Source organism: Periplaneta americana, chromosome 3 (assembly GCF_040183065.1).
Source record: "Periplaneta americana isolate PAMFEO1 chromosome 3, P.americana_PAMFEO1_priV1, whole genome shotgun sequence".
In the NCBI taxonomy this organism is placed as follows: Eukaryota; Metazoa; Arthropoda; class Insecta; order Blattodea; family Blattidae; genus Periplaneta; species Periplaneta americana.
Genome location: NC_091119.1, coordinates 178,365,090 through 178,383,428, shown reverse-complemented (window position 1 = coordinate 178,383,428; position 18,339 = coordinate 178,365,090). Strand labels below are relative to the sequence as shown.

Sequence of the window (18,339 nt, the reverse complement as noted above, 5' to 3'; positions counted from 1 at the left end):
TGTATTGAAATTTTTGAAAATATTCGCATGGAAATTGTTTGTAAGGAAATGAATTAACAAAGCAACTACTGTTACATCATAAGCAAAAGATACGTGCCCATGTGTTGTAAAAATGTCAGCTCTATAACTTCAGCAGATTTCGAGAAAATAATTTAATATTCTGATCATAGGAAGTTGCTCACAAATATCACCTTAATAGCATAATGCGATAAGAGCTTTGTTATATAATATTAGTTACACTTAAAACAGATACAGTACCTAGGTAACTTTGCTTTGTACTGTAATATTATTTTGATTAGTTTATTGATTACTTTTATAAGGCTAAAGATACCATCAATATAAATTCCAACTTATCATATCATACTCAATCTCTTTCTTTGGAATATCACTTTCTTTATGAATGATGTGTTTCATCCACTTAATACAGTATAATATTATACTACTATGAAATTTAAGTGAATATTCCTTCTTAACTCTCTATTATGTTATTAAGATTTAAAACACAAGTGCAATATTAAGAAATCAGTGTTAGTACTTTAGTTTTACAGACAATATAGATAATATTAAACAGAAAGAAGCCATATAAAAATAACGACATAAAATTTCACGTTCCGTTTGAAGTTTGTGCAATACTGTTTTCTTAGTCTAACAAGTTGCTTATTCATATACACAACCCTTCCTCTTTCCATACTTAGCGCTTGCTGCCCGCGCACGGCGTCAAGGTGTGAAAAATGCGCTTGCTTTGACATCACTGGTGTAGATCCTTGGGCAGATAGATATTCACCACCGTTAATATTACTACAATGGTGGCTTATTTTGGAAATATTGCGAGTCGACTTCAGTACTTCAGATTAAATAAAGAAAAGGCAATTTTTCAAAGTTCATTCTTACTTTCGACTTTAAGTAATGCATTTGGGGAACTACAGTATGCTAAGGGTTTAAGATTTCATAAAATTTTTTATAATAGAAATTCTAAATCTCTCTCCGGCCTGCAGATGTATAAAATATGCAATTTTCATGGATTGAACTTGGCCATTTAATGTGCAGTATATACTTTTTGGAGTTTTATGTCAGTTATTAATTTACACCTTTTGTTTAGATATGTATTATAATATTATTCTCGTCATCTTCTATATAATTTGTATCATATTCAATTATGTGATTCCATCCTCTCATTTTAAATTATCATTACTTTTAATTGTCATTATTCTAGTAATTATTCCAATGTACCTTTATTAATGTTTTTGTAATAAAGTGTCATGTGCTGAACTCTTATTGGACCCTAGCTGTTGTATAGCATATTAAATATTAGTAAATAAATAAAAATAAATAAAAATTATTATTATTATTATTATTATTATTATTATTATTATTATTTTTCAGAACGGCCCCAAGGTTCACTCAGCCTTCTATAAAATTGAGTACCGGGTCTTTCCAGGGGGTAAAAGGCGGTCAGAGCGTGGTGCCGACCACACCACCTCATACTAGTGCCGAGGTCATGGAAAACATGGGACTCTACCTCTATGCCCCCAAGTGCCTTCATGGCATGTTACGGGGATACCTTTACCTTTATTATTATTATTATTATTATTATTATTATTATTATTATTATTATTAAAGAAAAACTATTCACCTAGAAGTCATATCGAACACTTTAAAATATTCATGAATGATCCATTATAAATATTTAAAAATTACATCAGATTATGGCTGTAAATGTTAATTAATTAATTAATTAATTAATGTATTTATTTATGTGTTTATTTATTTATTTATTTTATTTATTTATTCATTTATTTCTTTATTTATTTATTCATTTATTCATTTATTTATATACTCATGTATTTAATTATTTATTCATTTATTAAATTATTTATTTATTTATTCATTAATTAATTAACTAATTAATTAATTAATTTATTTACTTATTTATTTATTTATTTATTTACTTATTTATTTATTGATTTACTTACTTACTTATTTACTTACTTATTTACTTATTTATTTATTTACTTATTTATTTACTTATTTACTTACTTACTGACTTATTAATTTACTTACTGACTTATTTATTTATTTATTTATTCATTTATTTATTCATTCATTCATTTATGTACTTATTTATGTATTTATTTATTCATTTATTTATTCATTTATTTATATATATATATTTATTTATTTATGTATTTATTTCTTTATTTATTTATTCATTTATTTATATATTCATTTATTTATTTCTTTATTAATGAATTAATTAATTTATTAATTAATTTATTTATTCATTTATTTATTTCTTTACTTATTTATTTATTTACTTAATTACTTATTTATTTATTGATTTACTTACTTATTTATATATTTATTTATTTACTTATTTATTCATTTACTTATTTACTTATTTATTTATTTATTTACTTATTTATTTACTTATTTACTTATTTATTTACTTACGTACTTATTTACGTACTTGCTGGCTTATTTACTTATTTATTTATTTATTTATTCATTCATTTATATATATATATATATATTTATTTATTCATTTATATATATATATTTATTTATTTATTTATTTATTTACTTAACCTGGTAGAAATAAGGCCATCAGGCATTTCCAGTTAAAATATTAGTAAATTTGTAACGACAGTTTTTAACAAACCCTCTTAAATAAATTGTACGTATTTTATTATAGTTTGTAATGGGCCTACATATGGAATTGTATTGACATACGTAGTTGCTATACATTTAATTGCTAATGGAAAGGAGGCAAATATGATAACATAGCACGTAAGAATAAACTTTTAACTAATTCTCATAGTGTATGATTACTGCATTGAAGAACATATTTGTTCAGTATTGTAGCAACCAGAATATAGCCGAATGTATACTTTACCACAATATGAAATGGAAATTTGAGTGATGTAATCAATAATAAAGCAAATCTCGCGAGTGGATAATACAGTTCTGATATAAACCAGGTAGGAGAATATAAACAAAAACAGTTTTATATGTATATAGGAGCCTCTGTTTTACAACGGCCGATAGAACATTGGTAGTACACGTTTGTTTCGACTGCCAGTCAAACACTTTATTGTATGTGTCACTATGTAAACGCAATGCTACGGAAATATTTGTTTGTTTTCACAATGCCACAAACGTATAAAAAAAATTCCACAAAATTAGTTGGGAAATCATTTCACTATTCATAAAAAATGCTACTTTACATCAGTTATGCTACATATTGTTCCCCTTTATTAGAGAATTATGTATTCTATTTCAATTGGAACATTTACATTGCGTTTCCATAGTGAAGAATGACCTTAAATTACAGTACTTTGCTCTTTAAATGAATATGGGCCCAGTTGTGTGCTTACAAGTGGTGGTTTTGTCAGACTATCTTACGCAAAGTTTCAACACTTATGAAATAGTCATGAAAGCATTATTTTATCACTTACCTTCGCCTTTTGAATTTATTTTTAGGACTCTAGGGAATAACATTAGATTTTCTTCTTCTTCTTCTTCTTCTTCTATAGCACTATGTTCCTTTCAGTACAATCTTGTCTTCCTAATATTTAGTTTACATTTTTATATTACCTACTAGAAATTTTCTTTAGTTTGAAAACGTGTTTTCTCCTTACTTAAAAAAAATGGAAATACAGCATTTTTTTCTATATTCTAGAACGTAGAATTGAAATCTGCAATGACAACGAAACAAAACGAATTTTCTCCTATCCTAATATGTTGTTAAGGGGAGAGGATGGTATTTTTAAAACTTTTTTCCTATTTGGTGTAAATTATTAATTTTTTTGTATGTAGAGAGCTCATAGCTGTGGCAACTCAACCAAATCAAAATATATAAAAAAAATATTTGGGGGCCCAAATTTGAAAAAAAAATACACCCAATGCAGGATTGTACTAAAACCGATATATCTAAACCGTTTTTAAAGATAGATTCAAACAGTTTTTTGCAATGTATTTGCAAAAGTATGTTCTACAAACTCTTTGTAACAGAATTTTGATATTAGTCCCTATGTTTGTAAAATAAACAATTACAATTTAGTAACAATTTTCTGATTTCCTTTCTGCAAACAAACGGACGTATTTTTAAAATGAAATCAACTAAGAAAATTCTGTTACAGAGAAAAGTTTCCTAATAGTCTAAAGAATGTGTATCCTAAATTCCATGCATGTATCTTTAATAGTTCAGAAATTGTATCCATTTTGGTTGGCAATGTAGTAAAAAAATGAAGTTACTGGAAACCGATAAAAGCGGGCGTGTGATATAAAAATCCGTAGCGCAGGAAGTTTAAAAATGACGTCTCAATATCCGATAAGGGCACAAATACCCACAAAATGTTATGCAATGCATTCCACACATATCAAAGGGTATTTTACTGGGTAATGAAAAAAAAAAAAAGTAAAATTTAATTTACCGGAAACAACAATAAAAGTGGGCGAGTGATTTAAAAATCCATAACGCAGGAAGTTTAAAAATGGCGATCCACACATATCATAGAGTATTTTAAAGAATATTTTTTTAATTTAATCATTTTTCATAAAAAAAATACCATCCTCTCCCCTTAAAAAGGAATTGTTAGTCGGAAGTGACCGGATTTCTTTCACTTCACGTAAAAAAATGATAAGATGGAGAAAACTGATTATGAAACGATGCTCCTCATATAATAGCACATTAAATAATTTGGTAGCAATAAATAATGTGTTTTTAATTCAGTCAAGGACAATGGGACTTGGAGAAAATTAAAAAATAATGATGGTCACTTAAAATTCGTGAATGAAAGCTATCATGTAACATAAATTTAGAAAAGTAGATAATGATATTGGTGTCATAATTTGGAGGGTATCATGGACAATTATTATTAGGAATCAGATGGAGAGGAAAAGAACAAAAACGCCATGAAAATGGAAAATTATTACGATATATTAGCCTCAACAAACTGAAATTTTTTTTACCAGATGTGTCTTTCAATTCACGTATGACAAAGTAAGAAAAATGCATATAACATGAATATTATTACGATGTATAAACTTTTTATTTAAAGGTCTTTAAAAATAAAATATTAATTAATTTCATTTTCTTTCTGCATGGTCGAAGACATAACTAATACAAAGTAAATCAATGGTATTGATAAAAAGTTAATTAAAGACAGATGCTGTCATTTGTAATCTTTTATACAAAACTGAATGTTTAATAACAAGATTAAAATTTAATTATAAAGATTCACTCTTAAAGGGTGAAAATTTTCGCAGGAAATAAGGTTCTTGGAATACTGAAAAAGAAATGTTGAAGGTGGAGATGTAATCTCAGGAAGATGTAAGCCGACACAATTTATGAGCAATTAAATTACCATGTGATTGGTATGATTTCTCAGAACATTAAATTATAGTAAGAATTTATAAATTTGAATATGACTTGTACGTTAATGCATGGAAAAATCAATATAAATTCGCTAATATTATAATAACCTTACATGCACAAAAACTGCAGCCAAATTTAACGTAATTTTTACAGTGTTATAAAGGCTTATTTATTAATATTTTAAGTGTAAGACATAGCTTTTAGTTTCTCGGAATATGTCAAGAGATATTTTTAAATTTGAGTGTGAGTGGCCGCATTTCAGAAATTAATTTTATGAAGAGATTGACTTTTTCAAGATACTCTTTAAACTAGACTACTATTTACAGTGTTTATGCTCGACCATGCCGAAATGTAGTAATTATACACCTGGTAGCAGTCCTTTAATGCATGTCATTAAAGTACACCTACTCATTAAAGTTCAGGTGTTCAGCCAATGACAGGTCAGCTTTGTACCGTTATATCGATTATTCTCGGATATGCAATCGAAAGACAATTAGCGAAATTCACGGAGGCTGGAAATCCAATACTGTCGCAGAAGGTTATGTTCTGTTACTATAATAATTAGCGTTAATTGTAAATAATATTCAAATAAATTCAATTTGTCATCTCGGTTTTAAATTCTGAATCAATTTCCAGGTTATATCAGAGTAATCTTCATCTTATTCTCTGCCAAGGTGAATGACATTCAGCCTCGGAAAAAAATCAATACTTTCGCGTCTGCGCACATCTCACAATTCAGGTCAGTTCTCACATAACCATAAGAAGATCTAAGTTTAAATAATTTCAAGTTAGAAATATGGTCGAGCATAAAAAGTCGTATGAAACTTGCCTATAATGGCAATTAAGACGCTCGTATGAAAATTATGAAGCTCGCTTGCGCTAGTTTCATAAACAATCATACTTGCGTCTTAATTACTACCATTATAGGCTCGTTGCATAATGTACTTACTATTCTGTGATTACTGATTAAGAATGTTGAAAAAAATTATTTTAATTTTAAATCACTCCAATTAAATTCATGATTTCCTATAACAATATCTTAATAATAGTATAGCCTACTTTTAACATAAAACTCAGTTTTGTAAATCTATACAAAATTTTAGATTCCTGGATAGTTTGTTTTTCAGATGTTTTCATTCTTACATAATATATGTAAATTTAAAAAAAAATGTACGTAGTATGTAAGTGACTAAAGAGAAATCATTGCACTTAATGTTATGTCTTACACTTTACAATATTAATATAACGCTGGAGTTCAAATATTATGAAAATATTTTACGACTTCTTCCTTGAGTTCCTGTACAAATCTCCTTTAAATCAATCCACTTCCGCATAAAACAAATATTTTCAAGCTATTAACAATTTATATATACTTATTTTTCCACTTTCGGAACTTAGATGGATCATTGTTAAGTGTTTAAGATAATTTCTGATCATTCTTTATACTGATATTCCAAATAAAAGTTCAACTTTATTACATTTTACAACTGGAAAGTTCAAGATGTTTGTGAATCCGTCACCTTTCGTGTGACCGATTCCATAAATTGTATTATTGATTTGATTGTTGGGGATTCCTAAATAGTCACCGGCAAATAAAGTTCATTTAGAAACTAATGTGGACTTTATATTATTATCTTGGTATTGAGCACATCATAGTTTGCAGAAATATTTAAAATACACAAATACTGGTACACTGACGTACAAATATGTCTGACCTACGACTTCATGATCGTGTAAGGGAACTAACAACGGAATAAGTCAGGACCAAAGATATAACAAATTTACAAACTTTGAAACAGTTTCGCTAGTTGTCAATAGGTGACACCTCTATTGGGGTAATAAAAAAAATGTCAGGGAAAATGATAATGTATATTAAGCACAAATTATTCTCAAAATTGACAATATCAGCGGATTGCAGCTTAATCCAGTATTATTTTACAATCAGCAGATGGGGGGGGGGGCAAATACTGAATTTTATAATGCGGGTATATTTTTATACTATTGGCAACACTGACTATTCTTCGCCAACTATTCATAGAAGAAGCCACATTTACACCAACAAATTATCGATCACTATCGATTAGTAGTGTTAGAGATCTTTTAACGCCAGTGTACTAACAACAAGAAATATCAGAAAACTAAAAAGTGTCTTTTAGACTGTAGAGTAACGGCTAGCGCGTCTGGCCGCGAAACCAGGTGGCCCGGGTTCTATTCCCAGTCGGGGCAAGTTACCTGGTTGAGGTTTTTTCCGGGGTTTTCCCTCAATCCAATATGAGCAAATGCTGGATAACTTTCGGTGTTGGACCCCGGACTCATTTCACCGGCATTATCACCTTCATCTCATTCACACACTAAATAACATAAGTTGTTGATAAAGCGTCGTAAAATAACCTCCTAAAAAGTGTCGTTTTGAGGATTATAATATGAATTGATATCTTTAAAGGTAACCAAATTCTTATAACTTCAATATTAATTATATCGCTTTGATTTGAGAGAAAACTTTAACTCAATATTAATAAATCAACAATTGTTTTATAAGCAACATGCAATGATTGAATTCTTTTGAATGCTACCAATGACTATCAGATAATTAATTAGGGCAAATATTAGTGAAAATTGATCTCCATAAGACTTCGTCATAAATGAGAACGAAAACTATGCATACTCTATTCTGCAAAAGATAGAAGAATTAGAAGAGAATCTTGTGGTGTAAGAGAGATATCTCTGTACTGATACGTGATAGCATCGAAATAACATTACACGCATTTTGAAATACCTCCCTACCACTGTCAGTCTAGAAAGGTAATTTTCCATCACGGAGTTAAATGAGGGTTGTATTTACAAATTAGGAACTCATGCATAACTTTTCAGGAAATGAATCAAGAACAGAAATTCAAACGTTTGTGAAATGGAGGCATTACGCGACATGAATATGTATGATTTCAATTCCGCAGGATATTTTCTTTTTATGATATGCTAAGTAAACAACGATAAGCGAAATCTGGAGTTTGGACATGGGCCAATTACAGATTGTGCAGGATTTGTCGTTGTATTAGAATTTTATGTTTCGTATAATATTAAAGAAAGAAGAACTGTAAGAATTGAAGAGCTATTATACAAATCATGTTAAATCCACTTTTAACTTAAGGTGGGTGCTCCTGTTATGGCCATGTTCCTGATATGGCCCTATTGTGAGTTAGTTAACCAAAAAATCCGTTAAAATGCAGCAGCATCCAGTGAAAGGACATCCTGGTTTTCCTGATAGTTTTCCATCCAGTCAGGTTGAGCAATATGGCGTCAGTTGCCTGTTTTGCGGTTTTCATGTGACCTATTCTTATTTTTCTCTGGTAAGTCTCCTTTGTTTCATGCATGTTTTTTAAATACTTGTTTCATGAAAACCATCGTACTCCATTCAGTTTTTAATGTTCTGTTCATTGGTGTTGTCGTTGATGGCGTATCTTTTACGAGTTGTTCATAATCAAACGATTTTCGTGAAAGCTTGCCATAGCCATATCAAGTTCATTTCACTTTTATTTTTTCACCTGACAAATTTGCACGCCTTATAGCTGGGATTACGCAAAAGTTTTGTATTTTAAGAAAAACAACTTAATTTTTTGATGGAAAATCCTTTTTGACTACACTTTTCAATTATAAAAAAGATTATTAAGTGTCATATTTATTCATTTTACACCAAAATTATTTAATTTTAGCACAACTGCGCTATCAAACTGAAAACAATCACGATTTGTAGAACATGGAACAAGAGTGGCCATATCATGTGCACATGTTCCTGATATGGCCAGTAGGTAGACTTTTGGAATTTGGGACTTTTTGGACAATTAAAGCTAATTTTATGGGGAAAGAAAATTGTTTTAAGAAAGTCCATTAGACTGAGAACGAGTAAGAAAAAAGTGGTTTACATTTTTTTCAAAATGGCGGCTAGAAAAATTCTCAAACCTTAGCATGGCCGTATCAGGGACACCTACCTTATTTTAAGCTGAATATGTCTTCAACTTCTTAGAAACGAATTCCACCAAGTGGTAAACCATATTTTTTTAAAAGAAGTTAATTTCACAGCTCCGCTGAGTATTCAAGATGTATGTTTTGGCCATACCGATTTAAATCCTCCCTTCCGTTTGATGCAAAACAAATTAATTCCTTCTCCAATCAGGTTCAAACCTGTGACGCGCATGCCTACTGCGCAGGTACCAACAGATGTCTGAAACTATTTCAGTAAATTCCTTTACTAATTAGTAGGGCTAAGATTTTGATGAAATTGCATCTTTTTTCTAGTAAGCCAGAAACATAGCTGCTTTAGTATTTATATGTTATGTGATAAACTGAGTGTTTTAAGACATATTTGTTAGGGCATTTTTTTTGCATTTTTTGCCTGTTTCAACTCATAAGAGCATCTTTTGTTTTATTCGGTCATTTTTTAGGCATTTTCATTTAATTTTTGCCATAAATCCCCATTATCAATGTAAAATAATGTTTATTTCCTTTGATATTTTCTTTACATATTTTGTCCATTAATACTCATTATTTTGTATAATATTTTAATCGTTTTTCTACACATATTGCCATTTTAACGTAGTACACCCCGTGTAAAGGATCAGTCCAACCACCCCTTCAATGTAGACTCCTCTATATCTGCTAGTTCCGGATAAGAGTGGCCTTGTGGTGGACTACATGGAAACTAAAAGTAAAGTAAATCCATGGCGCTACAGCCCATGAAGGGCCAAGACCGACCAGCTGACTGCTGACCTCACATGCACATGCCGAAGCAGAGGTGAACGATCATACATGGAAACTACATCAGGTAAAATAATTAAAGTGTACTACTTAGAAAAAATTATGTAACATTTAATTTAATTACTAGTCTAAATATTAAGTACTACAAAACCTCTTTTCCTACTAAGCCAATTATGTAAAATCAATTTTTAAGGCATTTTAATGGCATGTTTGAAAGATTATTAGGTCATAAATGCTTTGTTTTTAGGACATTTTTTCATGATTTATAGGTCATCAAAATCCTAGCCCTACTAATTAGGTAGTAATTGTTTTTAGTATTCAATGGGAAAGGTAGTAATTTTTTCTTCTTGTATTGTACGAGTCTTAGAAAGTACATTATGTAAAGAATATCAGATAAAAAATGACCAGAGATTTATAACGCAGCGTATCCGGTTTCCATGGTAACGGGAAATGTAGGTAGGACTTTGAAACACAGTTAGAATAGCCTATGTTGGGTAGACTGATCTAAAAGTTAAACCATTTCGACTAGAGGCTGAAGGAGAGATGGATAACTACTCGTTTAAAAAAGCTCTTATCTCTTACAGAAATTATTTTGAGATCGGAGCATAATTTCAGTCTTAAGGGTATATGTACGTGAACGACTACAAATATTACCAGAAAATGCAGGCTCTAAATTTTAAAATTTTATAAGAAAATGAACTTACAATTGGATAAAAATTGCAAGGTACCACAACAAGACTATTAGAACTTAAATATCTGATAAATGTATAAAAAAGGTTACTAATAATATTTTTAAAATCAGTTTTACCAAAGTATGAAAAAAAAATCTGCAGTTACATCATTTGGTAACCATAACATTGTTATGGTCTCTCTGACATCTTTAATATTTTTCCTGCATGTAATAAACACTTATTTCTGAAAAGTAGACTACTCTCAGACATGTAGAGTTGTTTATTTTAACACAATTAATTTTTTATTTGCCCTATATAAAATACATTAAAATTTAAATAATGTTTTGTGACCTAATTTATCTATTTTCAAAGAAGTGGACATTATTGTAGTCTACCTTTTGTATAAATGCATGTGAAATCAGTGTACAAAATTTCAGAATTCTATCTCTAATGGTTGTGGAGTTATGAAATAATATGTGTAAAATTTTCAAATTTTGGAAAATTTACTTTAAAATAAAAACTGAATTCTAAAAAATATTATTAGTAACCTTTTTTATACTTTTATCTAATAAGTCCTGTTGTGGTACCTTGTAATTTTTGTCCAATTGTGAGTTCATTTCCTTATAAAATTTTAGAAATTTAGAGCCTGCAATTTCTGATAATATTTGTAGTCGTTCACGTACATACATCCTTAAGTGAATGAATGAAAAGATCGAATTTAGTTAAAAGCACCAAATTTTTGCTTATTATTCAGTTAATTTACAAGAAATTAAGAATAAAGATAAACACCACTTGTAAGCCCACAATGAGAGTAAAAAATGATCAACTTTTTCACAAAAGAAGTATAATATTGTTTAAAGTTTTAAAATATTAAAATTGTCAAGGTCCTTGCCTGTTGTTACTTTAGTCTGGAACTTGTCATTAGTACGCTTCATTGGAGATGAAGTTCCCTTTCTCTTGAAGGGGATACAATGCAGCGTAAGATCCCGAGGTTTGGCTAAATGCAACTGTCTTGAGTGATGGATGAACTGTGTGGAGTCCGGTCTTCGCTTCAGGATCTTCTTATGTTTATTTGAGAGTCGATATTTTCAACAGCCAGTAGCACAATGGTGGAGTTTCCACTCCCTCGATGTTCGTGGGGGGACAGTCTGTAACAGTAAACATTGGAAATGAATCGCACTAACAAGAGAATAAGGAAAATTGTATAAAAATGGCTCAGCGACATCAATTTCTTTATATCTCAATAAAGAAATGATCAGTATAAAAAAATGACACACATTTGAAGGTTTCTTGAAATTGCGAAAATTAATTTTTTTATCAGGTTTTACCAATAATCTTCTCATTTTATTTCATCCAAATTAATAAACCATCTTTCACAAGACATACAGAAATGGAAAAATAAAATAAACAGTGCCATCAAAAGAAAAATACGGGCTTATTGCATTTGTTACGCCACAGTAAACATTCCAAAAAAAAAATAATTTTTCATATTATTAATATTTCTTTTGCACGATCTTGTTTTTGTTGTATTTACAGCTATTGTTGTTAGGCCTTGAAAGTTAGAATTCCTATACACAAACCTATTGCTAGGGAAAACATTCTTCATAACATAAAACTATACTGAAATAAATTCATTACAGTGTACTTATTGTTACTTAGTTACCATTACAGTGCAGTTTTGCGAAGGCTTTGGAATAATATTGCTCTACATTTTCAATGCAAAATATATTGTACTCGCAATTTTAAAAATATATCGTGCAAAATATGTTACACAATACACGTTTTTGAATTGCATTACAAAATCTCGGAAACTGAAAAAATCGTTCTACTCGTTTTTCAAACTTTCCGTCGATTTTGTAAAACCTTATATCGTAATATACTATTATACGTTACGTAACCACATACTAACATTATATTTTATATTACATTTCCGTTAAGTCGGACACAAATACCTACACACTTTCCATAGAGACTTGCATACTGACATCAAGTAGCTATTCAAAGGAGAAAAGAAACTGAAAAGAAAGAAAGAAAGAAAAGTAACAAAGGAAAGGAAAGGAAAGGAAAGGAAAGGAAAGGAAAGGAAAGGAAAGGCAAGAAAAGGAAAGGAAAGTAAAGGAAGTAAAAGAAAGGAAAGAAAAGGATAGGAAAGGAAGTAAGAGAAAGGAAAGAAATGGAAAGGAAAGGAAGTAAGAGAAAGGAAAGGAAAGGAAAGGAAAGGAAAGGAAAGGAAAGGAAAGGAAAGGAAAGGAAAGGAAAGGAAAGAAAAGGAAAGGAAGTAAGAGAAAGGAAAGGAAATAAGAGAAAGGAAAGGAAAGGAAAGGAAAGGAAAGGAAAGGAAAGGAAAGGAAAGGAAAGGAAAGGAAAGGGAAGGGAAAGGAAGGGAAGGGAAGGGAAGGGAAGGGAAGGGAAGGGAAGGAAAGGAAAGGAAGTAAGAGAAAGGAAAGGAAGTAAAAGAAAGGAAAGAAAACGAAAGGAAAGGAAGTAAGGGAAAGGAAAGGAAAGGAAAAGGAAAGGAAAGGAAAGGAAAAGGAAAGGAAAGGAAAGGAAAGGAAGTAAGAGAAAGGAAAGGAAAGGAAAAGGAAAGGAAAGGAAAGGAAAGGAAAGGAAAGGAAAGGAAAGGAAAGGAAAGGAAAGGAAAGGGAAGGGAAGGGAAAGGAAGGGAAGGAAAGGAAAGGAAAGGAAAGGGAAGGAAAGGAAAGGAAGTAAGAGAAAGGAAAGGAAGTAAGAGAAAGGAAAGGAAAGGAAGTAAAAGAAAGGAAAGAAAAGGAAAGGAAAGAAAGGAAAGGAAAGGAAAGGAAAAGGAAAGGGAAGAGAAGGAAGGAAAGGAAAGGAAATGAAATGAAAAGGAAAGGGAAGAGTAGGGAAAGGAAAGAAAGGAAAGGAAAGGAAAGTAAAGGAAAGGAAAGGAAAAAGAAAGGGAAAGGAAAGAAAGGAAAGGAAAGGAAAGGAAAGGAAAGGAAAGGAAGTAAAGGAAAGGAAAGAAAAGGAAAGAAAAGGAAAGGAAAGGAAAGGAAAAGAAAGGAAAGGAAAGGAAAGGAAAGGAAAGGAAAGGAAAGGAAAGGAAAGGAAAGGAAAGGAAAGGAAAGGAAAGGAAAGTATGTAAATGTAAAAGAAAAAAAAACGAGAAGTGTATAACTTTATTAAGCTGTATATATTTACGTACAACTATACCTATGTGAGTGTAGAGAAAAATGAAACAAGGAAAATATATGGAAAACGAGGAGAATACAACTACAGCTAACTGAAAGACAAAGATAACAAGCGAAATACAAGAGAAAGACAGGACAAGAGAAGATAAGGAGAACAAGGGTAATGCAAGGAGAGCAAGGGGCATGCAAGAAGAACAAGGGGAATCTAAGCAAAACAAAGCAAAGACAAGTAGAACTTGGCGAAAAGAAGGACAAATGGAATATAAGGAAAGTTAGGGAACGGAAAGAGAACAAGGAGAGGCAAGGAGAATAAGGGTAAGACAAGAGGAATACAAGAAAAACAAGGGGAATATAAGGAGAACAAAAGGAAAACAGGTAAAACAAGTGAAAAGAAGTATAAGAAAGGTAAACAAAAGGAGAACAAGAGGAATATATTTTAAGAAGGGAAATACAAGCAGAGGAAGGGAAACACAAAAAGAGAAAGAGTAATATAAGGAGAACAAGGGAAATATAATGAGAATGAGTGGAATATAAGAATGAGGGGAATATAAGGAGAAAGAGGAAATATAAAAAAGAACGAGAGAATATAAGGAGAAAGAGGAAAGGCAAAGAGAGCAACGTGAAGACAATGAGAACAAGGGTAACGCAAGGAGAGCAGGGAGAATGTAAGAAGAACAAGGGGAGTAGAAAGAAAAAATAGAAGACAAGGCGAACATGGCGAAGAAAAGAGATAGAAAAGGAATACAAAGAGAGCAAGGGAAACACATAGAGAACAAGGTGAGACAATGATAACAAGGGTAAGATAAACAGGACAAGGAGAAGACCAGGAGAACAAGGGAAATACAATGAGAATAAAGAGAACACAAAAAAAACAGGAGTAATAAAAGGATAACTAGGGGAATGTAAGATGAACGAAATAAATATAAGGAGAACAAGGGGAATATAAGGAGAATAACGGAAATATAAGAAGAAAGAAAGAAGAAGATGCTAAACAGAGGAAGACAAGAAGAATGAGGGTAACACAAGAACAATGGAATACTCGCACATGGAGAACAATGGGAATAAAAAAAAGAACAAGGATAAGACAAAAACAAGAATGGGAAAACAAAGAGAACAAGAGAAATATAAGGAGAACAAGAGGAATATAAGAATAACAATGGGAATATAAGGATAACAATGGTGAGTACATGGTGAACAAGGTAACAGAAGGAGAATACAAGATGAACACATAGAGAACAACTGTAATACAATGAGAAGAGGAATATAAAGAGAACAAGGGGAATAAGGGGACACAAGGAGTACAAGGGGACAAGGCAAACACAGAAGATTACACGGAAAGCAAAAGGAGAAGAGAGACGGTTGAACACTGTTTTGGAAGCTCAAAATGACCAATTCTTTTTTTAATTTGCCGACCTCTACCGCCCATATGTCTGGGGATAGAGAGCTGTTCTTTACACTACAGATAGAGTTCGAGGAGCTCTATTCGCAGCACTTATCAGCTTTGTTCTCACTACACATACGGCGGAGTTATGGTGGCGCGAGAATGTTGGCCTTGGTATTTTTTTTGTCGAAAATGAGCTTGTGTTCGGGATTCCCATTTTGATGCTATCGTGTCCGAAGTAAGTCAAGGGGGAATACAGGACCGCATCCCGTTTTTCCCGTATGATCATTATTTCTGGGGATTAGAGAATGAAAAAAGTGCGCGAAGGTAATAAATGCCAGCAGTTACGGTTACATTCCTGGGAAGCAACTCGTAGAACGCGACGCCTTCTTCATCCACCAGACGCGTAACATCTTCTGTGGATGGACACTAACTTTTGTACGGCGTGTTTTGTGTTAACCACGACAGAACCATTTTCTTGCAGTGCTTTCCCGAAAGGCACAGCAGAAATATTTCGAGTAGGCTCCGCTGCCTTTGCTCCTCTATTAAACTCAAAGAGAAGAATATGTCGGAAGTATTAGTTTCTTTTTTTTTTTTTTTTCACTTTACACTCCATCTTTTTTAGCCCACAAATAGCACAACTTTTTCTTAAAATTTGCAAAACTCAAGGGGAATTTACAAGCACAACACTACAAATGACAAACGATAAACAATCTCCTAACAACGCAGTGTTGTGATGACGAACAAAAACGCTACGAACCTATGCTTCAATCTAATATTGAATGTTGCAAACATATAAAATTCTCACATCTGATTCAGATTATTAACTAACGAGGGACTCTTGTGGATTGCCTTATCTGTCTTACTATAGAGCCGTCTTTGTCCTCGGCGTGTAACGATTTGGAAAGTGGAAATGTATGTACTCGTACATGGGAGATGGGACTGAATGGAGAACTGTGTAAGAGAGGAGACGAAGGGAGAGGATATGAGAATTTATTATATTACTCTCTCAACATACAAACCCCAAGAGAATTATGCACGAACAACTTTGTCATAAAAAGTATATTCGAGATCCGAAAAGTACTTTTAAAAAATTCATGAGCTGATTTAGGGGGACTCAAAATCCATATTTGACAATATTAAAGGGAGAAGAATGAAGGAAGGGTAATAAAATCATCGTTAAATTGAAGTATAATGTTATGAAATGGAAGGAAGACCCCAGAGGATTTCGGAGATATACGGAAATAAATATGAAAACTGATGATAAATCCCATTCTGACGTGGAATAGAATGAATGCAGATGAAGTAAAAGGATGGAATTAAGGGAATGAAAGTACACTCATAGCAATGTGCACAAATCTCGGTTAACCCTTAAATTCACAATGCATCCTATAGGATACAACAGGTCAATAGGTTATCAATATATATAATTTGAACTGGTAATGGAAATTACGGGAAAACGGCTGGACGGATTTTAATAAATGACCCCTCATTTTGAAGCATACTATCTCAGTAACGGTTAAAGATAGACGTTCCGTTGTTTTAGCATTAAATACATTGGTTCCCCAAGTCAGTAATGATGTAGATAAGTCAAAATGGCCAATTTTGTAGATACGCTGTTATGACTCTAAACCCCCGAATTAGGAATGCCTATAACATCGACATCAACGTGAAGTTTCGATTTATGCACGAGAACGTATAATCTCATAAACTTTTTTCCATCTGACTGTATTGAAGAGAAGTAATAGGCGAGATACTAAGGTTATTGTTATGAACTTAACACTACTTGTATTGAAGTTGGATATGTGGAAATCAAACCACAATATAGAGAACATATGTCCAAACTGTGATTAAACAGCTGTTTTCTTCCTGCTCACAAGGAAGTAATGCCATTGTTGAAAACTTCTGTCGTACGTAATTTTGACGTATAATGGATAAACAATTGATCCTCGCTACTTTTCCCGCCAAGAGAGCACCTTCTTCTTCTAGCTATGCCTCCGTCTTTCAGTTGCTGACTATAGTAGTCGTGACAGCAGGTTGCAACTTGCACGTTTGGACAACTTATTATGAGATGTAATTACTTGGATGTGTACGTCAGATTTACGTATCAATAGTATTAATAGAAAATTTTCTGTTAGTGCAGTTTATTTATTCCCTTAAGTGTGTTTTATCTAACAAAGTAACACTGGATGAAAACTTACGTGGTGATCGACACTACTCTGCAGATCATAGATGAAAGTTCAGATGATGATGCTGATAATGATGACGCTGAAGGCAATGTAGAGATTGAATATGAAACTTGTGACAATGACAAGGATCTAGAATACAGTAGGAGAGATTGAGAATCACGTAGAAAGCAAGCGAATGGAGAAAGAAGGCAAAAAACAAGAAAACAGGAAGAGAAGAGAAGAGAAGAGAAGAGAAGAGAAGAGAAGAGAAGAGAAGAGAAGAGAAGAGAAGAGGAGGGCAGAGGGCATGAGGGCACGAGGGCACGAGAGCACGTGGGAACGAGGGCACGAGAGTACGAGGGCACTAGGGCAGAAGGGCACGAGGGCACGAAGGCATGACGGCATGACGGCACGAGGGGACGAGGGCACAAGGGCAAGAGGGCACAAGAGCACGAGGGCACGGGAGCACGAGGGCACGGGAGCACGAGGGCACGAGAGCACTAGAGCACGAGGGCCAGAGGGGAGCGGGGAGAGGGGAGAGAGGAGAGGAGAAGATGTTTTCATAACTCTAACCTAGAACCCACAGTAACCTAAAACAGCTATTGCTTCACTCCCACATGTAAAACCGACTGATCGTTCTGACATTGTTACTTGCGTGTTCGATTGGAACTCAAGAACTGAAGATGTATAGGTTAAATAAAAAGTTTTTAGCATGAAGAAAACCATTCAGAGAGGTAGGCCTATGTTTCATTATTATGGAAGGAAATAACTTCCAAAATGTCTGGTATTCTTCATTGGAAATAAATTTGAAAAAAAATTTAATTTGAACTTCTGATGA

At 32.4% G+C, this 18,339-nt stretch overlaps 1 protein-coding gene across 5 annotated transcripts in view; it reads right to left on the bottom strand.

Annotated features, from left to right (window-relative positions):
• Positions 1–2,384: 2,384 nt before the first annotated feature.
• LOC138696857 (zwei Ig domain protein zig-8-like) overlaps positions 2,385–18,339 on the bottom strand; it is a 1,911,002-nt gene continuing 1,895,047 nt past the window's right edge. For all 5 annotated transcript variants that reach the window (XM_069822306.1, XM_069822304.1, XM_069822309.1 and 2 more), the window contains one exon: positions 2,385–11,948. The gene's annotated coding sequence lies outside the window, so the exon portion shown is untranslated. The remainder of the gene's footprint in view (positions 11,949–18,339) is intronic.